Source organism: Sander vitreus, chromosome 10, assembly GCF_031162955.1.
Source record: "Sander vitreus isolate 19-12246 chromosome 10, sanVit1, whole genome shotgun sequence".
NCBI lineage: Eukaryota > Metazoa > Chordata > Actinopteri > Perciformes > Percidae > Sander > Sander vitreus.
The window spans coordinates 25,929,160-25,951,143 of NC_135864.1; the positions used below are offsets into that span (position 1 = coordinate 25,929,160).

At 41.2% G+C, this 21,984-nt stretch overlaps 1 pseudogene; it reads left to right on the forward strand.

The window, feature by feature from the left end:
* The first annotated feature begins 478 nt into the window (after window positions 1-478).
* On the forward strand, window positions 479-21,141 carry LOC144524868 (uncharacterized; annotated as a pseudogene).
* Window positions 21,142-21,984: the final 843 nt, after the last annotated feature.

Here is a 21,984-nt window from a genome sequence, read left to right on the forward strand (position 1 = left end):
TTTTTATGGCCAAATTCCACAAATTTCTATTGAAAGCCATGCATTACAGACAAAATATGCCTTTAGGAACAAGTAAGATCCATGTATCACACTGTTTAACATCCAAAACTCATTATTGCTTCATCCATCACTGATCATAACATCCAAAACAACACATCAACGTCAACATGGCCTTCAACTGAAGACCATTACATCACAAACTTTGATCGGCTCTGACAGAACACAACCATTACACAGCCTAGTTCCCCCAAGTTAGTTTACAGTCTACATATCCATGCCAGCACCATATATATAGAGCCCTCCTCCATCTACTGCTGGTGTCTTCACTTTTTTGGCTGTGCTTACACGTTTACGGCTCCACTTTGCACTGGCGGAATGGACACTATTGGCTTTTGAGATACTAACCATGTCGTCATCCTTCATTGTATTGACAGTCACGACTGTGCTCTGAAGTCACAATTTCTCCATCACAGCCAGCATGGCAGAGGCACCCTCATTAAATGTAGAAATAGCCATACTGGCTGCAGCCTCAACCCATTTTTGGACATCAGGCCCATATGACAGAGTTGAGGCATTCGTTGGCATTCTGAGTGCCTCCATGCTGCATGCGCTTGAGCCGGCTGTCACTGGACACCCGGTGATGCACAGGGATGAGCTTCTGACCAACCTTCCGTAATAAAAGGTTTCCTGTGTGAAGCCTATGACTCTCTGGCTTTTCTCCATTCTCCTCTGCTCTCCTGTACCAACACCAGGATGGATTACACCTAGTGTGTGTGGGATTTTCATCACTAGACATGGAGTGGAGGAGACCTGCCCATATTTCTGCCTTCATTTGATCCAGTGACCCTAGGTTATTTAGAATAGCCCCCCTGTAATAATTCTGCAAGGCTTTGCATTTCTTGGCAGTGAGCTTACCCTGACCTTTGCCCCCTAACTTACGCTCAGCACTCGTTTCCTAAGCGCTGTGCCCATGAGCTTGTGAGCGTGATTTATGCGTTCAAGCTTGACCATTTCATGCCCAGGGTATGGGTTGAGCCACCTCCTTGAATGCTGCACTGTCCCCATCTGACAGCATCTCAGTAGCGCAGCTGATGTTGAGGCACAGACCTGGCAAATAGGAAAACACAACAGCAAATAAGAAAACACGACGGCAAATATGAAAACACGACGGCAAATAGGAAAACACGACGGCAAATAAGAAAACACGACGGCAAATAAGAAAACACGACAGCAAACATGAAAACACGACAGCAAATACGAAAACAAAACGGCATTAACTTCTACCGGAAAAGGTAGGGCCTATCTAGCAGAGGACGGAGCCTCCTGAAAGGACAGACGGACTGTCTCTCTGTTAAAAGTAGGCGCTTTTCCGTGTTTTTCACCTCTCCTTCCTGTTAAAAGACAGACAGTCCGTCTGTCCAATCAGGAGGGTCCATCCTCTACTAGATAGGCCCTACCTTTTCCACTAGAAGTTAATGCCGTTGTGTTTTCATATTTGTTGAAGTGTTTTCATATTTGCTGTCGTGTTTTCCTGTTTGCTGTCGTGTTTTCATGTTTGCTGTCGTGTTTTCATATTTGCTGTCGTGTTTTCATATTTGCTGTTGTGTTTTCCTATTTGCTGTCGTATTTTCCTATTTGCCTTTGTGTTTTCATATTTGCAGTTGTGTTTTATGATTTGTTGAAGTGTTTTCATATTTGCTGTCGTGTTTTCCTATTTGCTGTTGTGTTTTATGATTTGCTGTTGCGTTTTTCTATTTGCTGTTGTGATTTGCACTTCAGGGCCATCGTAGAGCAGCCAGGTCATAAAGGATCACTCACTTTAGCAAAGAGTTACATACAGTATGTTTATGTTTATTTGTATTTATTTAGCTGATGCTTTTGGTTATGGTTATGTTTTTTTTTTGCAGACGCTTTTATCCAAAGCAACTTACATATACCAATACCTTTGGAGCCAATCGTATGCTTACAGTCCTAGAAATAGCTTATAAGACTTGGAACATTTGTACGAAATAGAATGGTTATGGTTTATTTAGTAGCCTAGATGATTATGTACAAAGTGACTTACAACAGAGGACAAAAACAGAACAGAATACTTTGTTGTCTGTGTTGTGCATTGTGTAAGTGTAGGTCCAGCTGTTTTTTTTTTGTTTTGTTTTTGCACCCTCACTTTTAAATCTCCTGAGAAGGTACTATTTGCTTAGGCTGCATTATTTTCATATCCACCTTAGTTTTGCCAGCTCAAAGAGAATATGTACGGTAAAAGTAAAACTGACCAGCACAAAATACTGAATGAAATGCCACTTTATTTCTCTGTGTATTATTGTATCCTCATACAAAGATGCAAGTAATGCTATGTGGACAAAAAAGTGAAAGCAAACATGAATTCAAACAAATATAAATTATTGGGTTGTGCTAGAATCAGCTGGCTGGTTGGAAGAAATAAGTGGTGATAGAAGTTGTACTTTCTGGACCTCTGAATGCAAAGCAAATCACAACCCGGTCTCATGCCAGTCCGTGAAATGGTCACGTTATTTAGATTTATTGATTTGTGTACAGGTCACGATTTTCTCGTTTATTTTGTGTACAGGTCACGATTTTCGAACGTTATCCTTTCACGAACTGCCATGACACAGGGCTGCTCTGGGGGACGCAACAACGGGGAAATTAAACACCACAACGGGGAAATTAAACTCCACACGCCGGCGACAACATTTGCTGCAATGTCTCAGGATTGCAGACGAGAGACCAGCGGCGAGTAGGCGGCGAGTGCAAGTCAGAAACATTTTCCGACGGCGACATGGCGACGGCGTATGTTAGAATTCCCATCAAATTTACGCCTACTAAAGACATCTAAACTACTGACATACGTCGCTGTCAGTACCCGATCCGTACCGCCTGTAAAATCCGCTCTGCGCATGTGCATAATTCAGCGCATGCGCAGAAACTCAACATGTTTTACGACACTGCCTGATCAGTTCTACGCTTGCGCTAAAACCGGCAAACTTCACAGGTTCTGGTTACCAGAAGAAAACATTAGACAGTGACAGTAGACCGTTATGATAGCAGAGATGAAGTTTACAAGGTGTTTGCTGGAGTTGCCTAAACTATCTGTTAATGACATACGGAGCGTCGTCCGGCCATCCAGTACAAACACCATGTAGCAAATTAAATAAAGGCTTCAAAGGCTTTCATCATTTCTTTGCAACTTTGAAGGTAATTTGGTAACACTAGCTAGCCTGAGCTAGAAGCCTTGCTTTGGTGTTTTAAATCATGACTCCGTCCTGCTTCAGGTTAATCATGCTTTAAATAAAGTTTAAGCATGTGTATAACTGTACTTCATGTGTTTGTACTTCTATGAAAGTATCAGGTAAAAACAGGGCTACAAATGAGATCTCTGTGAGAGACCAGCTAACTCCTAGCAAACTATTTTGTAGCTCAGTGCTGGACATTTCAGCCCAAATTCCGGTCACTTTACTGTATTTGTATTTGTTTAGTATTTGGTTTAGAAGTCTTAATTGGTGATTTTTACATATATAGCTAGTTATATATGCTCCTCTATGTCGTGTTAGCATGCAGTTACAATAGTTAGCTATGAGTATGCTAACGTTAGATTATAGTGGAACGAAGCAGCATTTTCTAAAGTCGCAGATAAAGGCTTCTGAACCAAACACTACACAATTGGACATGTTTCAGCAGGAATGTGACCCGGAATTGGGGAGAATTTAACAACATTGCCAGCTAAGATGACACGTTTACTGCCGTTAGCATGTAGCTACTATAGTGGTATACAGCAGTGGTGGCTGGAAGCGCTGTCATCCTTCCCGTACTTATGTACGTTTACACTTCATCGCATTAATAATAGACAGTCTATGGTTATTAGTCAAGACGAAGTATTAAAAGTAAAAACATTAACATAAACAACGACGTCGCTACACGGTTTTGGATCAGTGACAAGTCTTGATTGTTTGTAGCTATGACTATTGTATAATAAAGATTTAATAAAAAAGTTGTGATGTTTGGTCGTAAAGTGTTTCAACGCATGCGTGGTACATTGTTAGTTTTCTACTATGTAATTATGCGCATGCGCAGAACGGATATTACAGGCGGTACGGATCAGGTACTGACAGTCGCCTTACAAATGTGTGAAACACACGCCTTAACTATTTAAAGACATCTGACTGTAGGTCGTCAGTGTGACTTTTCCCCTAATATTGATAACTAGAGTAGGCTACAGTATATTCTCATTGTTTAGATTCACATTTTGTTAGTGTTTTTTTGCTTACTTTCTGGTGCTTATGTGTTACTCATAATGTGTGGCTAATAATATATGATGCTTATAAAACATATATAAAACTGCTGAATGAACACTCGGAATGTCTCCATGGCAACAAGAGACAGATGCCGCCAGCATTAGCTACCTTAGCTAAGCCGTCGGAACAACAATCATAAATAAAATAGCAATTCGGCATATTTAACCAAAATCAACAACAATCATCAACTGTCTCACGCCTTACGACCTTAACGAAGGTATAGTCACAAGATATATGATAAAAATAACAGCTTATATAGCTGGGGAGCTTGCTGGCCTTAGTGACAGTTGTGTCCACTTGTTACCCAAAATGAACGTCAATTCACTCAAAAAAATACGAACAAATCAACTATTAACGTTAAAACAAATATGAAGGTGCTTGAGTGATTTACCCATTACAGAATAAATAAGTCAGTGATTTGGCTGGTCTTCATAGCTTTGCTGGGTTATTGCCAACTAGATAGTGCCAGCCCATGCATTGAGATCTTGGTGCCTTTGACTCAAATTGGATTTGTTTTTAATTGGGGGTATCTGCAAATATACTTAATAAATAAAGAACTTACAGTATATTTCATATTGTTTATCAGAAACTGCTTTATTGGCCAAGTAAGTGTAAACAGAAGGGAGTTTGAGTCTGGCTTTGACAGACATAACGTTACGGCTAAAAACAAAGATGAACAAGGTAACGTTAAACATGAACGTTTGACTACTATGTACAGATATAAGTTGTATATAATAAAGTGTATACATGCATACATATACACATACATACATAAAGTTATATGTAAACAGATCTATGAAGCTAATAAACACTAGTGTAAATGATCCAGTAGATGGCGCCAATGTTCAATCAATGTCTGGCGACGACACTTAGGTGTGGCGGCGCACTTATCAACTATGATGTACACTGGCGACGGTGTAGTCAATCCACACGTTAGACTCACACGACAGTCTCCTTCGTTAGATTATCCTTGGCACTATCCACTCGCCATACCTGTAGTGTTTGACCCAAACACCACCCTGACCAACCTCCCTGCGCGGATTTTCTGCTTTTCATACTCCTGCAAACTCAGAAGAGCTGAAAAAAGTGACACATTATTTTCCCCCCCGAGAAGAAAATAAAAAGAAAACATTTTCCTGGTGCTAAAACGATACTTATATATATATATATATATATATATATATATATATATATATATATATATATATATATATATATATTTAAAAAAATGAGCATCTTGTTCAATTGTATTTGGCTGTTCAAAAATATAAAACAATAAAAAGTTGATCTATGAAAAAAAAAGGAGCCCAAAACAACAGTCAGCGACATTAAAGAATGGCTTGTGTATTGCTAAGGCCACAGGGTCAAAATTAAATGATTTATTAAAAATGGAATAACAATAACTTATTTCACCAGTACATTCCTGTTAAACAACAAAAACAGCCACTGGATGGGAAAAGGGTATTTTACAACAACTTTGAATGCAGCACGAGGCTGGCATGGCGAATTTCAAGTGAATGCAACATCTGTGTTGTTTTTCAGACAACAGCAGCTACAGATTGTTGGAATCCTCTCCAGTAAAATACAGACACACTTTAACACCGTTTAGCTGTCAGCATTTTAACCGTGTTTACTCTAGCTGCTAGCTAACGGTAGGATAACGTTAGCTGCAGTCAGGTGTAGTGTTGACTAGCGTCCCGTGCGGCGATGTTTCAGTTCCCTCTAATGTCCGTTTTCGAAGCATCAGAGAGAAGCATAGGCATTTAAGTGGAACTTAAATAAGGCACCAAAATCTGTGTTGCTATTCGGTCCGGTAGAGAACGGTCGATAAGCCGTATTAGCACCGGGTCTCGGACCCCCCCCACCCCCCGCCCCCAAATAAAAACTCTTTGGTTCTACACGATTCACGTGGATGACATTTTTCCCATTCAAAACAGCGAATTTGCCGAAAAGCGACTAGTTTGCAGGTATGCATACTACTCCCTACCGTAGTTGTCCTGTGATTACGAAATATGCTTCCCATTTAAATACATTAAATTAAAATTCGTGCTCACCACACAAAAAAACATAATCGTGTCCTGTTCACGAATCAATAGATTCAATAATGTAACCATTTCAGAACTGCCATGAGACTGGGCTGAAAATCAATGGCAATTAGTTTCTGATAAGCTACTCTTAATTATTGAAGACTTTACATACAGTGGGGAGAACAAGTATTTGATACACTGCCGATTTTGCAGGTTTTCCTACTTACAAAGCATGTAGATTTCTGTAATTTTTATCATAGGTACACTTCAACTGTGAGACAAAAATCCAGAAAATCACATTGTATGATTTTTAAATAATTAATTTGCATTTTATTGCATGACATAAGTATTGGATCACCTACCAACCAGTAAGAATTCCGGCTCTCACAGACCTGTTAGTTTTTCTTTAAGAAGCCCTTCTGTTCTCCACTCATTACCTGTATTAACTGCACCTGTTTGAACTTGTTACCTGTATAAAAGACACCTGTCCACACACTCAATCAAACAGACTCCAACCTCTCCACAATGGCCAAGACCAGAGAGCCATGTAAGGACATCAGGGATACAATTGTAGACCTGCACAAGGCTGGGATGGGCTACAGGACAATAGGCAAGCAGCTTGGTGAGAAGGCAACAACTGTTGGCGCAATTATTAGAAAATGGAAGAAGTTCAAGATGACGGTCAATCTCCCTCGGTCTGGGGCTCAATGCAAGATCTCACCTCGTGGGGCATCAATGATCATGGGGAAGGTGAGGGATCAGCCCAGAACTACACGGCAGGACCTGGTCAATGACCTGAAGAGAGCTGGGACACAGTCTCAAAGAAAACCATTAGTAACACACTACGACGTCATGGATTAAAATGCGCACACAAGGTCCCCCTGCTCAAGCCAGCGCATGTCCAGGCCCGTCTGAAGTTTGCCAATGACCATCTGGATGATCCAGAGGAGGATTGGAGGAAAGTCATGTGGTCTGGTGAGACAAAAATAGAGCTTTTTGGTCTAAACTCCACTCGCCGTGTTTGGAGGAAGAAGAAGGATGAGTACAACCCCAAGAACACCATCCCAACTGTGAAGCATGGAGATGGAAACATCATTCTTTGGGGATACTTTTCTGCAAAGGGGACAGGACGACTGAACCGTATTGAGGGGAGGATGGATGGGGCCATCTTGGCCAACAACCTCCTTCCCTCAGTAAGAGCATTGAAGATGGGTCGTGGCTGGGTCTTCCAGCATGACAATGACCCGAAACACACAGCCAGGGCAACTAAGGAGTGGCTCTGTAAGAAGCATCTCAAGGTCCTGGAGTGGCCCAGCCAGTCTCCAGACCTGAACCCAATAGAAAATCTGAAAGTCCGTATTGCACAGCGACAGCCCCGAAACCTGAAGGATCTGGAGAAGGTCTGTATGGAGGAGTGGGCCAAAATCCTGTGCTGCAGTGTGTGCAAACCTGGTCAAGAACTACAGGAAACGTATGATCTTTGTAATTGCAAACAAAGGTTTCTGTACCAAATATTAAGTTCTGCTTTTCTGATGTATCAAATACTTCTGTCATGCAATAAAATGCAAATGAATTACTTAAAAGTCATACAATGTGATTTGTGTTTCAGATTCCGTCACTCACAGTTGAAGAGTACCTATGATAAAAATTACAGACTTCTACATGCTGTGTAAGTGGGAAAACCTGCAAAATCGGCAGTGTATCAAATACTTGTTCTCCCCACTGTACCTGTCCTGTCACTGTCTTGTCATGTCTCTGGTAAGTTTTAAGATGCAGGCCAGGAATCCCCAACACCTTGCTGATCTTTTTGAGTGCTGCATACCACAATCCTAACTCGTACACTAAAAGCACCATTCGGACATTCACATCAAAGACGACGTCATTGCTCGACTCCTCCTGAAGACGCGTGGATGTGAAGACACTTCTGCAGTACTTGTCACCTTCACACACACACTGCACTTGAGCAACAAACTGCTACAAAATCCGTGATCCTGTGGGTCGATTGTAAGTTGCAACCCAGATCCAGCACAATTAGGACAAATGTGCTCACTGATCAATTCATTCAAACGTAGGGTGACCAGATTTCCTGGAACTAAAACCGGGACACTTTGCGCGTGACCATAGTGCTCGTGCACGCACACGCTTTTTAACGTGAACATGTGCCATCCTAAGTCAGACATAGACACAGACAGATTAGACACAATTTTGCCAACAGCACACGTAGGCCTACTGCTCACAACATAATGGGGTATCTCAGTTAATATTAATGAATGTTCTTGGTATGTAGCCTACATAGCTAAGAAATAATATTAAAAGACATTGAGTGAGTTTCGTGTGGGACCAACTTTATTTTTCAGAATTAAAGCATTCTTTTGGAAAATGGACCCACTGAACTTGTGAAAAACTTTGTGAAAAGGTATTTTTCATTGCATGGCACTAAACAAATTATTTGGAACTGCTGCCACAGGCTTGAACTAAAGTTATGGTAACACTTTACGGGTAAGGGTACATGAATTATGAATTCATGCATTAATTAATTCATGATTTGTGCTTTACTTCATTCCTCTATATCTTATGAATCATCAGGAATTGACATGAGATCACAGCCTCTCATTCATGACCTCATGCATGAACAACACATCAACTAAAGCATTAGGTAAGGTGGGTACATCATTATGCACAAGTTGTGTTCAAATCAGAATTTGCGCAGTGATGACCACATTGTTTTGCAGAAAAATAATTATGATGCTTAATAATTCATATCACTAATGCTTTAGTTGTGTTGTTCATGTATGAGGTCACGAATGACAGACTATGAACACGTCAATTCCTGATGATTTATGGGATATTAAGGAATGCAGTAACACATTAATCATTAATTACATAATGCATAATAATACATAGGCCTACATCAATTAATTCATGCATGAATTCATGATAATTCATGTACCCTTACCGTAAGTGTTACCAGTGTTATTCTAACCAACAACACACACACACACACACACACACACACAAATGTACCGTATTTTCCAGACTATAAGTCGCACTTTTTTTCATACTTTGCCTGGTCCTGCGACTTATAGTCAGGTGCGACTTATATATGAAAATATATATAATTTAACATGTTTTTATATGTTATTTCATGCTGAAAACATTACCGTCTACAGCCGCGAGAGGCGCTCTAGGCTTGTGACAACTATATGCTGCTCCTAAAGACAACTGAGAAAGAAAAGAAACTGCAGGCGACTGCAGGTAGTAAAATACGCAGCCGAAAACGGTAATCGAGCAGCAGAACGAAAGTTTGGAGTGAGTGAGAAACTTGTGAGGGACTGGCGAAAAGGTTAGTCTTACTGCAATGAAGAAAACAAAGAAAGCTAGTCGCGCGCTGAAATCCAGATGGCCAGAGCTGGAGGAACGAGTCCACAGATGGGTGCTTGAACAACGTGCTGCTGGGAGAGGCTCGTTAACAGTGCAGTTACATTACGTTAACATACCGGACACCTACCGTATTCAGCCCCTTGTTCTATGTGCTATTGTGTAGTTTAATAACTTGCCTTTCCAGATTAAATGTCTGTTCTTGGTCTTGGATTTTGTGAAATAAATTTCTAAATTAATGCGACTTATAGTCCAGTGCTACATATATGTTTTTTTCCTCTTCATGACGCATTTTTAGACTGATGCGACTTCTACTCCGGAGCGATTTGTAGTCCAGAAAATACGGTAATCTCATTTGATAGAGCAGATAGCTTCCCTATTGGAAACATTCATTCCGTATACAGTATTTGTTAGAGGAGTGAATTTGTTTAAAGCCCATGTTGCAGGTTAACCACCACTGTTGATTAATTAATAAAGCACTCAACATATGTATATCATTGTTAAAAATGTCTCCAAGTATAAATAGTGTTAAAGGCCAGTTTTTGTCGTTTTTGGTATTATTGGGTTTTTTAACGCAATTCGGTGATGACGTCACGTTGGGGAGACGTGCCTCAGCCTAGTACTAGAACTATGGTGACTGACTGGGATGAGGAAGAGGTGTTTTTACTGTCAGTGAATAGTACCGAGTGAAAGTCAAGGTTTTCTTTATATCTAGTGACGGTGATCATGTCGTTAGTTCAGATAAGTACTGGTAATCTAGCTAGATCTAGAAATAGAAGGCATCATGCTAGCTATGGGCTAACTTGCCAGTCAGTTCCACTTGTAGATATCTCATGTTTTGATGGTAGCCTACTAGCTCCAGTAACAACATATTTGCCTAGTGTTTATTTATTACTTGGATGGTGGTGCTGTTCGGCTTTTCACAAGTTTAGACAGCTAGCTAACGCTACGCCGACGTTTTGCTAACGTTAGCAAAACAGCGTTAGCCTAGACTGCTAGGTAAATATTACGACTGCCTTCGGAGTTTCCTATATCTGCATCCACGTTGTCAACATAAGACGTGGCGTTAGTGCTCCCTTTGTACCATAATTGTATTGAATGAAATGTTACGCTTCGCTCCTACGAGATGGGTGGATTTTTGTTACGTTACACACAAAGCTAACTGGCTGTTGTTAGCCTGTGCGTATGCTAGCGGAATTAGCTAACGTTGCATAGCCAGCCAGCAGCTTCGGCAGTAGTTTCGGCAAGCTAACCACGACAGCTAACACATCCACATGTTTCTCCATTTCAAACATCACTGCAGGTTGACTGCTTTTAGCAGCAGAGGTTGATTGTGGGCGACAATACTGTCGTGGTTAGCTCACCGAAACTACTGCCGATTGCCGAAGTTGCTGGCTGGTTACGCAACGTTAGCTAATTCCGCTAGCATACATACAGGCTAACTATAGCCAGTTAGCTTTGTATGTAACAAAAACCCACCCATCTTGTAGGAGCGAAGCTTAACATTTCATTCAATAAAATTATGGTACAAAAGGAGCACTAACGCAACATGTCTTATGTTGACAACGTGGATGCAGATATAGGAAACTCCGAAGGCAGTCGTAATATTTACCTAGCTAGCAGTCTAGGCTAACGCTGTTGCGCTAACGTTAGCAAACGGCGGCGTAGCTAGCTGTCTAAACTTGTGAAAAGCCGAAACAGCATCCCCGTCCAAGCTATGTTTCACTTTCCCTCCAATATTATAATTAATATTATTATACACATAATAAAGACACATGGACTCTGTCGAGACCAAAAGCCATATTTTGCAACACCAGTGGCACAGACCGAGACCATGAACAGAGACGGGGCCCTGGCTTTTGTCTGTCGTCTCCCCAATGTGACGTAATGCAAGGCATTGTGGAGGAAAAGAGAATCATTGCAAACCGCTGTAAAATAGTACTACTTTTTCGTATTTTATTCCGTTTTGTGATATCCATTGTATTTGATGTTGTTGGGTAACAGTTTAAATGTTTATTACCAACAAGCAAATTGCGCAAATTCATTAGAAAATAAACCCTGCAACATGGGCTTTAAAACACAGATCCAGGGCTCTCAAGTTTTGAAGACAGGCAAGAGTGACATTCCCACCCTATTTTTTTTGATTGGTTGATAAGTGGCAGGCTCGACTAAGAACTCCAGGGGAGACGCGCTTGATTCCTGCCAGAGCAGCGCAGGCAGAGAAATTTTGGGCGCTGCGGCATATTAAATATATTATAAATAGTTTTTCCGTGTGAGAAATACAACGTGTGCAAAAAAAAAGCAAGAAATTCCCACGGTAGAGCGGTATACCGCAACCCCCTTACGAAAGTAGCGTAAGTACGAGTGAATGGCAGGGGGCCTTAAGTGAGCAGTGTTGCCAACTCTTTTCCAATGAAAGTCGCTAGCACCAGCTCCAAAAGTCGCTAAAAGTCGCTAGATGACATCATACGCTCATTTGCATATTTCTGACATCATTACGCAATCATTTGTATATAGCTTAGTGGTTGTGTCAGCAAGGTAGCTAGAAAGAAATATAACTCTTTAGCCAAATAATCACAAATTCAATACAGGAATTTATTTTACCGTATAATTATTACTTAGGTAGCCTATCTTTGAAGTAAAAAATGAAATTCTACAAAAGGGAGGGAAAAAGATCGATAAAGAATTCTCAAAGAAGGCTGGCTTGCCCAGGACCAGGCCAGCTCAGTGGCGTCTTTCTCCCGTTGCGTCCTGCTGTCTGTCCTACCTACACCTCCCCTTCTACCTGCCTGCGCACTGTGCGCAGTGCTGCTGCACATGAGGAGAGAGGGGAGAGGCTGCTCCGCTGCTCCTCAGTCACAGAACAGAAGACGGCTACAATACCTCGCGTGCTCGCTGGACAATACTGGTCGCCAGATTTGTCGCTAGTCGCTTTTTTGAAAAAAAGTCGCTAAGGGGGTCTGAAAAGTCGCTAAGTTGGCAAAACTGTAAGTGAGTGAAGTCAGTGCCCGTGTGGTTGCGCAAGGAGAGTGAGCGGTAACGGAGAGTAGCATATGAGTGCCGCTGTGAGGAAAAGAGAGAGGAAAAAGAGCTAGTAAAGATGATGAAAAGTGAACAATAAAACAACAAACTAGAACTTCTCAAGACACGGTGGCTTTATCTATTGTCAATACTGCTGGGAAAGTGAATGGCGTTACCCCCGAAAAACATTGGCTACACCTTACAACATGTTGCAGCCCGTCTAGCAGCTGAGCAGAGGGCAACTCGGCAGTCCGCTAACTTGTTGCTCCCTCTACCAATATGAGCCGCTCTGATTTAGGCTACGAAACGTGCATGCAGGCTGAAATTCAACCGTGCCATTTTATCGGGATAAAGCTATAAACAGAAGGAAACTCCGTTAGCTGCTAGGCTAATGTGCAATGGTAAACACTGCAGCTGTAACAGTAATGTGTCTACCTCAGCTGAGAACAGATAAACGTCTTTGCCTTTCCTACCGTAATACACGGATGATAAGTTTTGTTTTTGAATCCATGTAAGACATAATCCATGTAATTAAAATCAATGAATCCATGTCATTAGACACAACGTGCACACATGTGCAGGCCAATGTCTTTTTGCAGTGATGACGGTGACGATCTCAGATCCACGGTATTTCGGTAATGTGGTAACCGTCCCAGCCCTAATCTCGGTCCTAACTTTAAGCATAGGCAGACGACAGCCAGCATCAGCAGCGGCTTGATTAGGTTGATTTACTTTACTGATATTACAACACATTTCAGGGAGGCTCCATGATAGCTAAATCTAATGAGAATGGGGTTGTGCAGTACATGTTCATTATCTTCTACGAGTTGTTGAGGACACAATTCTCTCAATGGCTCTGCCCTAGATATAAGTGAGTTGCTTCAAATAAAGGAACTCTTGGAGATCCAGTCCGAAACCAATACAGTGTCTAAGAATTAGCCTGAATTGAATAATGAATAGATTAAAATAACAGTTGGAACATTGTGCAGTTCCAATCCACTTACCAGACACACTTTATAAAGGCTCAAAAAGTAGGCTATTTGACTCCAAGGGTTCACTTACTTTTCCCACTGGCACTTTGGATGTTTTCAATAAAGACACAAAATACAGTAATTACTCTTGAACAATTTACTTTTAAACATTGTAGGCACAGTATGTACAGTATAAAACAGATTTATTGGCATGCAAAAATGAAAGGGATTAAAAAATAAAACATGTCAGTGTCACAAATAAAACAAAAGAAAGGAGTAATAAAAGAGAACCAGTGGTGGAATGTAACAAAGTACATTTACTCCAGTACTGTATTTAAGTACAAATGTTGAGGTACTTGTACTTTACTTGAGTCATTTCTTTTCATGCCACTTTTTACTTCTACTCTGCTACATTTCAGAGAGAAATATTTTACTTTTTACTTCACTGCATTCATCTGACAGCTTTAGTTTCTAGTTACTTTACACATTAAGATGTTTGCGCACAAAACACATCTAGCTTATAAAATACAATGTTTTATTATACATTTAACTACACAATATATAGGCCTACAAGTAGAGTTGAAATGATTAGGCCATTAAACAGAACTGTTTGGATCTTTTCCAGTTTCTTAAATGTGAGGATTTTTCTGCATTGAGTACTTTTATATGTAATACCTTAAGTACATTTTCCTGATGATACGTACATACTTTTACTTAAGTAACATTTTCAATGCAGGACTTTTACTTGTAATAGAGTATTTTTACAGTGTGGCATTAGTACTTTTACTTAAGTAAAGTATCTGAATAATTCTTCCACTTGGTGGGCAGTATTGCAGGGACTGCAGATGGGCACAATCAAAGGATATAAACATTACTCCTGTGCATCACCTCAGTGCATCACCTCAGCGCACACAGGCATCCAGCTCACAACAAATTTGATGGCTTGCCCCCCTACGGCCGCTTCTGTACATGGATGGGTGCACTATTGCTGCTGAAGGACTTTACAACAAGCAAATATTCTTCCTTTCAATCTCTATTGGCTGACATGCCAGATGACGGTCGGCTGTAATGACCTCCTTGACAGTTGGCTGGTGTCTTTGAAACATTAGAATACAAGCACAGCAGTGGTAGTGGGACTCCTTTCTGCAGCCCCATTTGTAGGTATACATCACAAACTCTGAAAGGAAGGTAAAAAACAAAGCAGGCTTTAATAACAATGGTCCAAACACAAGTGCCTTCTTGACCACGGTTAGTGTCCTCACCTTCTTCATATCATCAACACAAAGGTTATTACTCCAAACCAATGAATCAGCAATCAGTAAACATACCTCCATGCTGTACCACTGTCAAATATGACTGTAAATGTGTTTCCACTTTTGAGTTGTCACTCTTATAAAGTAGGCAAAAGGGGCAGTGGAGAAATTGGCATCCTTGCTCAAAACATCTTGTGGCCTGGGGCTTGTGGTCGCTTGGCAAAATTGACAGATGTAGCTATAGATTAGAGACATTAGCCAAGCTCAACATACTTTTCTCACCCTCCTAGCATTAGCTACTACCTGTTGCGTTGAATCAAAGGAATCCTCACGTGAGAAAGCTAAAACTCTGTTAAAAAACTAACTACGTGAAAACGAAATTAGTAAACAATGTGTGTTTATAAATTCTGTACCTGTAGAAGACTATGTTACACAAAGTTACCTACCACCACCAAAACACTCCCAAAACTAATAAAGATAACTAAATAATTGACAAAGTCTTCGCTGCAAACTCTAGCTTCTAGCTACAACCAGTCTAACACGCTGCTTTCTTCTGGCTAGCTGCTATGGCTAAAACGAGATAGCATGATATTAGCTGCTACCGAACCATGCTTGTCGCGATTATTAATATCGGATTCGGATACCATATAAGATTAAGACGACATGACAGCTATATCAGTGATATAAATGAGAATACTTCCCAGTCAATGTTGTCGAAATAAACAATGGCCTACTTACTGACATAATCTCTCATCGAATGACCACTTGACTACTTCTTCTTCTTCTCCCGGGAAACATACTGGTAAAATTGCCAGTATGGAAGGGGAAATGACATCATACCCAGTATGCCTTGCGAAACTCTTCGCGATTGGTCGATGAAATGCTACCAGGAACGCCCAATGGGCGTTCTTGTGTCATGACGGGAACGCCCAAGCCGCAGCTGGACCCTCCTCCCATTTTCTACTGAAATTCAAGTTCAAGTTCAAACAAAAATTATTGATAAGTTTATCAATTAAAATGTGGGGCTGGATCATGTTAAAAGCTGACAAAAGGTCAACGAATAGCAGCTTGGCATGGTTTTAAAACAGGGTTTAATAAAGTGGCAGTGGCATCTTCTACTCCCCGGCCAGCCCTATATGAGAACTGAAGAGGGTCAAGTAGATGTGCAGTCTTAATTAATTAAGGTAAGAATATCTCTTTTATCAGTTTTTCCGATGGACTTCATTACAATAGAAGTCAGGGCCACAGGTCTAAAATTATTAAGAACCTTGGGATAGTTGTTTTTGGCCACAGGGATAAGTATCGACTACTTCCAACTCCTTGGCACCCTATGTTGGTTAAGTGACAGCTGGAAGATATGGTGAAAGATGGGGGCTAATTGTTCTGCACAGGATGAAAGCAGTTGACTACTTATAAAATCAAAATCTGGGCTTTTCCTAGCTTTAGATTGTTTAAAAGATTTGGCCACAGAGAGAACATCAAAGGGAATAGGTCCTGAACTGGATAGTTTTTCGTCTTCAGATTTACAATTTCACTATTAAAATCTAGGCAATCAAACCTTGAGATGTATTAAACTCCTGTGCCAATTCATTGTCAGAATTAAAACCATCGAGGATTTACGGTATGGCGTTGTGGGGGTGAGACACGCAGTACAGAGCTCCCAGTTAACTTGTGAAATTATATTGTTTTAAGATCACCCTTGTTTTCAATTTTTGTTTTTGTGGGATCATACATTTGCGAGATAACATTTACTACGCTTTGTGTTACTGCCGGAATGAGTGGCAAACCGAAATCCTCGCAGCAAGGCATGGCAAGAATGGCATGGCAACGCATGGCAGGCTAGTCTTGCTAGTGTGGCGGCACGAGAGTTGACAAAACCAAACACCGACAACGCCACCCTGGGAATTTCGCCCAGAGAATTAGTTTGACTCACTACTTGTAATGCTATCAGTATAATTTTTAAGGACACACAGGTCAGTTTTACAAAGGCGCCAGAGATGAGGTTCAACTTTCAAAAAGTTGTAAATTTTTATTACAAGAATAATCACTACATTTAAAAACAATCAGTTTAAAACACATTCACACCAAAAAGGGGGAGGAATAATTGGGGCTGAGGCTTACCAGTGGAGGACGAGGACGGTAAGGGATCCCAGGGAAAGTCACCCGTGAACACGCAAACAAAAACAGTGAACACAGCAAATGAAAACGGGGAGACACACAGCACGCAGGAAAGAGATACCACCACCCGGACACCAACACCACCACCTTCAGCTCTCAGCAACTAAAAATGGGGGGGGAAAAAAGGGAAACACACACACGATTAGAGGGGGTTCACTCCTCAACAATAGGAAAATCAAAATCAATATTGAAAATGAAAAGAGCAAACTGAAAGAAACTTAACACAGGATATCGATTCAAAACAATGAAAGAAGACACTTATCGAATCAAAACAATAATAATAATACTAATTATAATCATAATTTGAACAAAACAATTAGAACAGAACAAAAGAAACTCAAAATCTACTAATGGAAAAAGTAAACTCAGTAGTGGAAAGAAAAGAAAACCAACAAACGTAACTTTTAACTAAATTGAAAACAAAATAACAAAAAAGGGAAATAAACAACTTAATCAACTCAATGAATGTAGGGGGCTAACCCTTCCGCTACATTCATACACTTAAAACCATGGCCCACACATCATTGGCCGGACAGCAGTTACTCAGTGGCCCCACAGCAAGCCTCCACAGCTGCGGCAGCAAATGTTCAGGTCGTGCACCTCGAAGGCAGACCGCAGTACAAACAGTAGAGTCTGTATTCAATCAGAGTGTAGGCAAAACAAACAGCTGGTGGTTGAGATGCTCGGCGGCTAACAAGTATCTCCGGCACAGAATAACAATTAACACCAAATAAAACTAAAGGGTAACTCCTACCGCAGTTTGAGTCGATCCGGAGGGAAGAAGCTCCGAGAATGCAACGTGCACAGACAGCTATCGTTACTCGCTTTGCATGAACTGCATTCCCTCGGCGAGGTGGAGGATGAACCTGCCAACCGAAGATCTACAAACGTTCGATACATATTAAAATAACGGCAACGAATGACGGTAACAAAATCAAACCATCACCTTACCTGACGCCCCAGCAGACAACTCGACAAATGACAAGAAGTGTAGCGCGCTCCCGTCAGTAACAAGCAAGAAAGGTAGTGGGAGGACTACTGGCTGTTTTTATACGGGGCTCCGTCATTATGATTAGCCAATAGAGCGCCGGTAGTTATGAGCTGAAACTCATACTGCTACACTAGCAAACTTTCAGCTATGGCGGAGGACAGGGCTGGTGGCAAGGTGGAAGATACTGGCTGTGTCTCAAACCGCCTACTTGCACACTAAAACACTTAGTTTTAAGTATATAGTGTAACGCAAAAAGTCAGTGCACCGAATGTACCCAGATGATCCCCTAAAAACGGTGGAACGATGGGCCCTACTCGCACTAAACAGGCGCCATCTTGACTATAAAGCCTTGACCGGCAGCTGATTGGACGAACGCGTCACGTGGGTCTGGCTGCTCGAGAATTTCAAACTGAACTGTCATGGCGTCTCGTTCTGAATACGATCTCATATTTTACGAAAATAGTTCTGTTGCTGAATCTGTCTTCATTTTGGATTGACAAAGGTCAGTTTAAAAGATTTTCATCAGATTTTGAGAGGCGGCGAGCCGAGCCGGCCGCTCCTCATTTGCATACAGGAAAGCGGGCTGGAAAATTCACATTTATCCCGCTCGTCATTTCTGGTAATTGTTTTAACATGAGTGTTCATTTTGGGACAATACTAACCATCGAAAGTGGGCACTACAGCAGTGAGTGGTCACTGCACATTAGCAGTGTACTGATGGAAGTATGCGGAATGAGACACAGCTACTGTATCCATGCCTCAACTTGTGACTGAACTAGCTAAGCAGAGGTCTGTTCTAACAGAGGATATCTCCACGTTGATTCAAGGGTCGCTAAAACCACTCCAGACTGCTGTGGATGCTATACAAGAAACCGTCAACTCGTTCCAAACCAGACTAGCATCAACGGAGGCTATAGCTGGGGAGAACTTTGAGCGCTTGAACACTGCTGAAGCAACTATAAACACGTTGAAAGTAGCAAATCAGGAATTATCGGATCGAAAACAGATCACGCAGGTCGAACCTGCAAATTGTGAACATTCCGGAGGGCAGCAAGAATGACAAAGATCCAGTTAAATTCATGCTAGCCTTCGGTTCTATCTAGAGATGGTCCGATACCATTTTTTGCTTCCCGATACCGATTCCGATACCTGAACTTGAGTATCGGCCGATACCGAATACCGATCCGATACCAGTGCGTCATATATTTTATTATGTTTTAACAGCTGTATACTACAATTATTTCTATCTTTGTTGTTAGTCTGGCTCAGGTTAAACTCTTTCTGAAACATGAACAATGATCGCCACAGAACCTTCTTTTATTCTGCAGTTTGACAATCACTTATAACGGAAAAATAACATAAATAAACTACTTTAACGTAGATTTTCTTTAGGGCTTTATTACGTGGTATCGGATCGGTGTATAAACTCCAGTACTTCCCGATACCGATACCAGTGTTTTAGGCAGTATCGGAGCCGATACCGATACTGGTATGAAGTGAACATCTTGAGCTAAAATGATAGTAACAGAGGTCAGTGTGATAATCAAGTAACACTTAACGTTATACAAGTAATAAACAACCTGTGTGTACATATAATGTAAACAATGAAATGTTTTTGTGCTAAGAAGTTATTCAGTATACCTACAACCAAAACAAGGACATTAAAGTACATACTAACCTTCTAGGATGTAAATGAGGTAGCAGAAATGACATTTCTACCTCGTATTTCCATTCCTTGACTGTCCCAACTGCAGAGCCACTGGGAGGATGCTTTTGTTTTTTATGCTTTACAAAAGCATCTCTCAGGACCTTCCACCTTTTTTTGCAATCATCACCTATGAGGAGAAAATATAATCTCATCAATACTACTACACTACACTTTGTTGTAATATTATTACTACTATATTATTATTACTCATATTGACAATGACATCTTTTTCTTTCTGACACAGATACCTTGCAGCAGGAGAAAGCTTTACTAGTCTTTCCTATCAATGCCGTGTAGGGGCAAGTACTGTGGACTCATCTGTGCACATGACGTGCAGTGCCATTGAAAAAAGGATGATGGCAACCCACATTCCTCCACCAACTAAGGACCAGTGGAAAGCCATTGCTTCCACATTTTGGGACAAGTGGAAATTTCCAAACTGCTTGGTGTGCGATAGATGGGAAGCACATCACCATCACAGCACCTCCCAATTCTGGAAGTGTGTTTTTCAATTCCAAGAAGACATTCTCCATTGTTCTTCTGGCACTTGTGGACGCAGACAACAGGTTCACCTAAATCCAGGTGGGAGACTTTGGCCGGGCCAGTGATGGGGGGGGGGGGGGTGTACTCCTGTTCAAGTCTTGGCAGGAGCACGGAGGCCAAAACACTGAATGTGCCCAAAGACACCCCTTTACCAGGTTCAGCTGTGCAGGGTCCCATGCCCTACGTCATTGTCGGAGATGCAGCATTTCCTTTGAAAACTTACCTTATGAGGCCTTTCCCGGGTCATCGTCTCCCAAGGTGGCGTGAAAACTTCAATTACCGACTGTCCTCTGCCCGAATGGTAGTTTAGTGTGCCTTTGGCATCCTTACTACGAGATGGAGGGTGCTGCTCTCGAGGCTGCAGATGACACATGACTATGTGGACACTGTAGTGATGGCTTCGTGCATCCTGCACAACTTCCTCACCAACCCATCGCAAAACCGGAGATGGCAGGACGAGGCAGAACAAACTGGAGACAAGTTGCCTATTATAAGGAACATGGGAGGGAACAGGGGCAGCAAGGATGCCTATGCAGTGCGAGAGAAATTCAGCACATTCTTCAATTCTCCGGAAGGGAGCCTGTGATCACATCACCACTCACATAGTTATGGATCCATGCCATGCCAGACTTTGATGTGGGAAAGTAGTGTTCATTGTAAATAGTTTAACAACTTGGTTTTCTGTTCTTGTATATAGTTTGTCATCTTTGTGTGTAATTTGAAACGTTCTGTGTCACTTCAATTAATGACCTGCAAATATCCTTTCTCTGTTCCTAATTATAAGAATGATCCGAAATAAATGTTGATCTCTACAAAACAACTTATTTTATTGATATTATCACAGTCAATAGGCCTGCACTGAAAACAGCTGTGTTTCGTAGTCTGTGGGGTGACTTGTGTTTTGAAGAGATTTTTCTGTGGTATGTTGCAGATGAACACATCACTTCAAACAAACATGAAATAACACGAAAATAACAACTTTACATTTACATATTACAACAAACAAACAAAGCTTTGTATAGGTGAATTACTTAATTTCGTGGTGAATGGATTTCTGAATTTATGAAATGCAAGCAGGAGACAGCAATAAAGTGCGTGCTGGTTGACAAATAATAAAGGAGGGACAGATAGTTGAAAGACCGTAGGCAACCAGTAAGTTGCCTATGACAATACATGCACATGTAGGCTATATATTTTAAACCTACCATTACAATCAATAGCTGTGGCAACTGCGTCCCATGCCTTCTCCTTTTTCCGTGGATCTTTATAACAAGGATCCTGTGGATCGTACAGTAGTCGGTTTCTCCACCTCTTCAGTTAACCTGCCGTCGTCCATCGTTGCAAACTCAAAGTGTAGACTTGAAAGTGTCCAGTTTCAACTAGAAAAAAGACATGATTTGGATCACCCCTGTTCGACATATAGGGAGAGAGTTGTGGAAAGCCTATACTTCATGTTAAACATAAATATATAGGCTACTGATTTGATTACAGCAAAGACAACGTCGGCAGTATTGACGGCAAAATAGGCTACAGTATTGACAGGTGCAACATTTGAATATTTAACATTTATATCTGCATTTATGTCAAAACCTAGAGACTTTCAA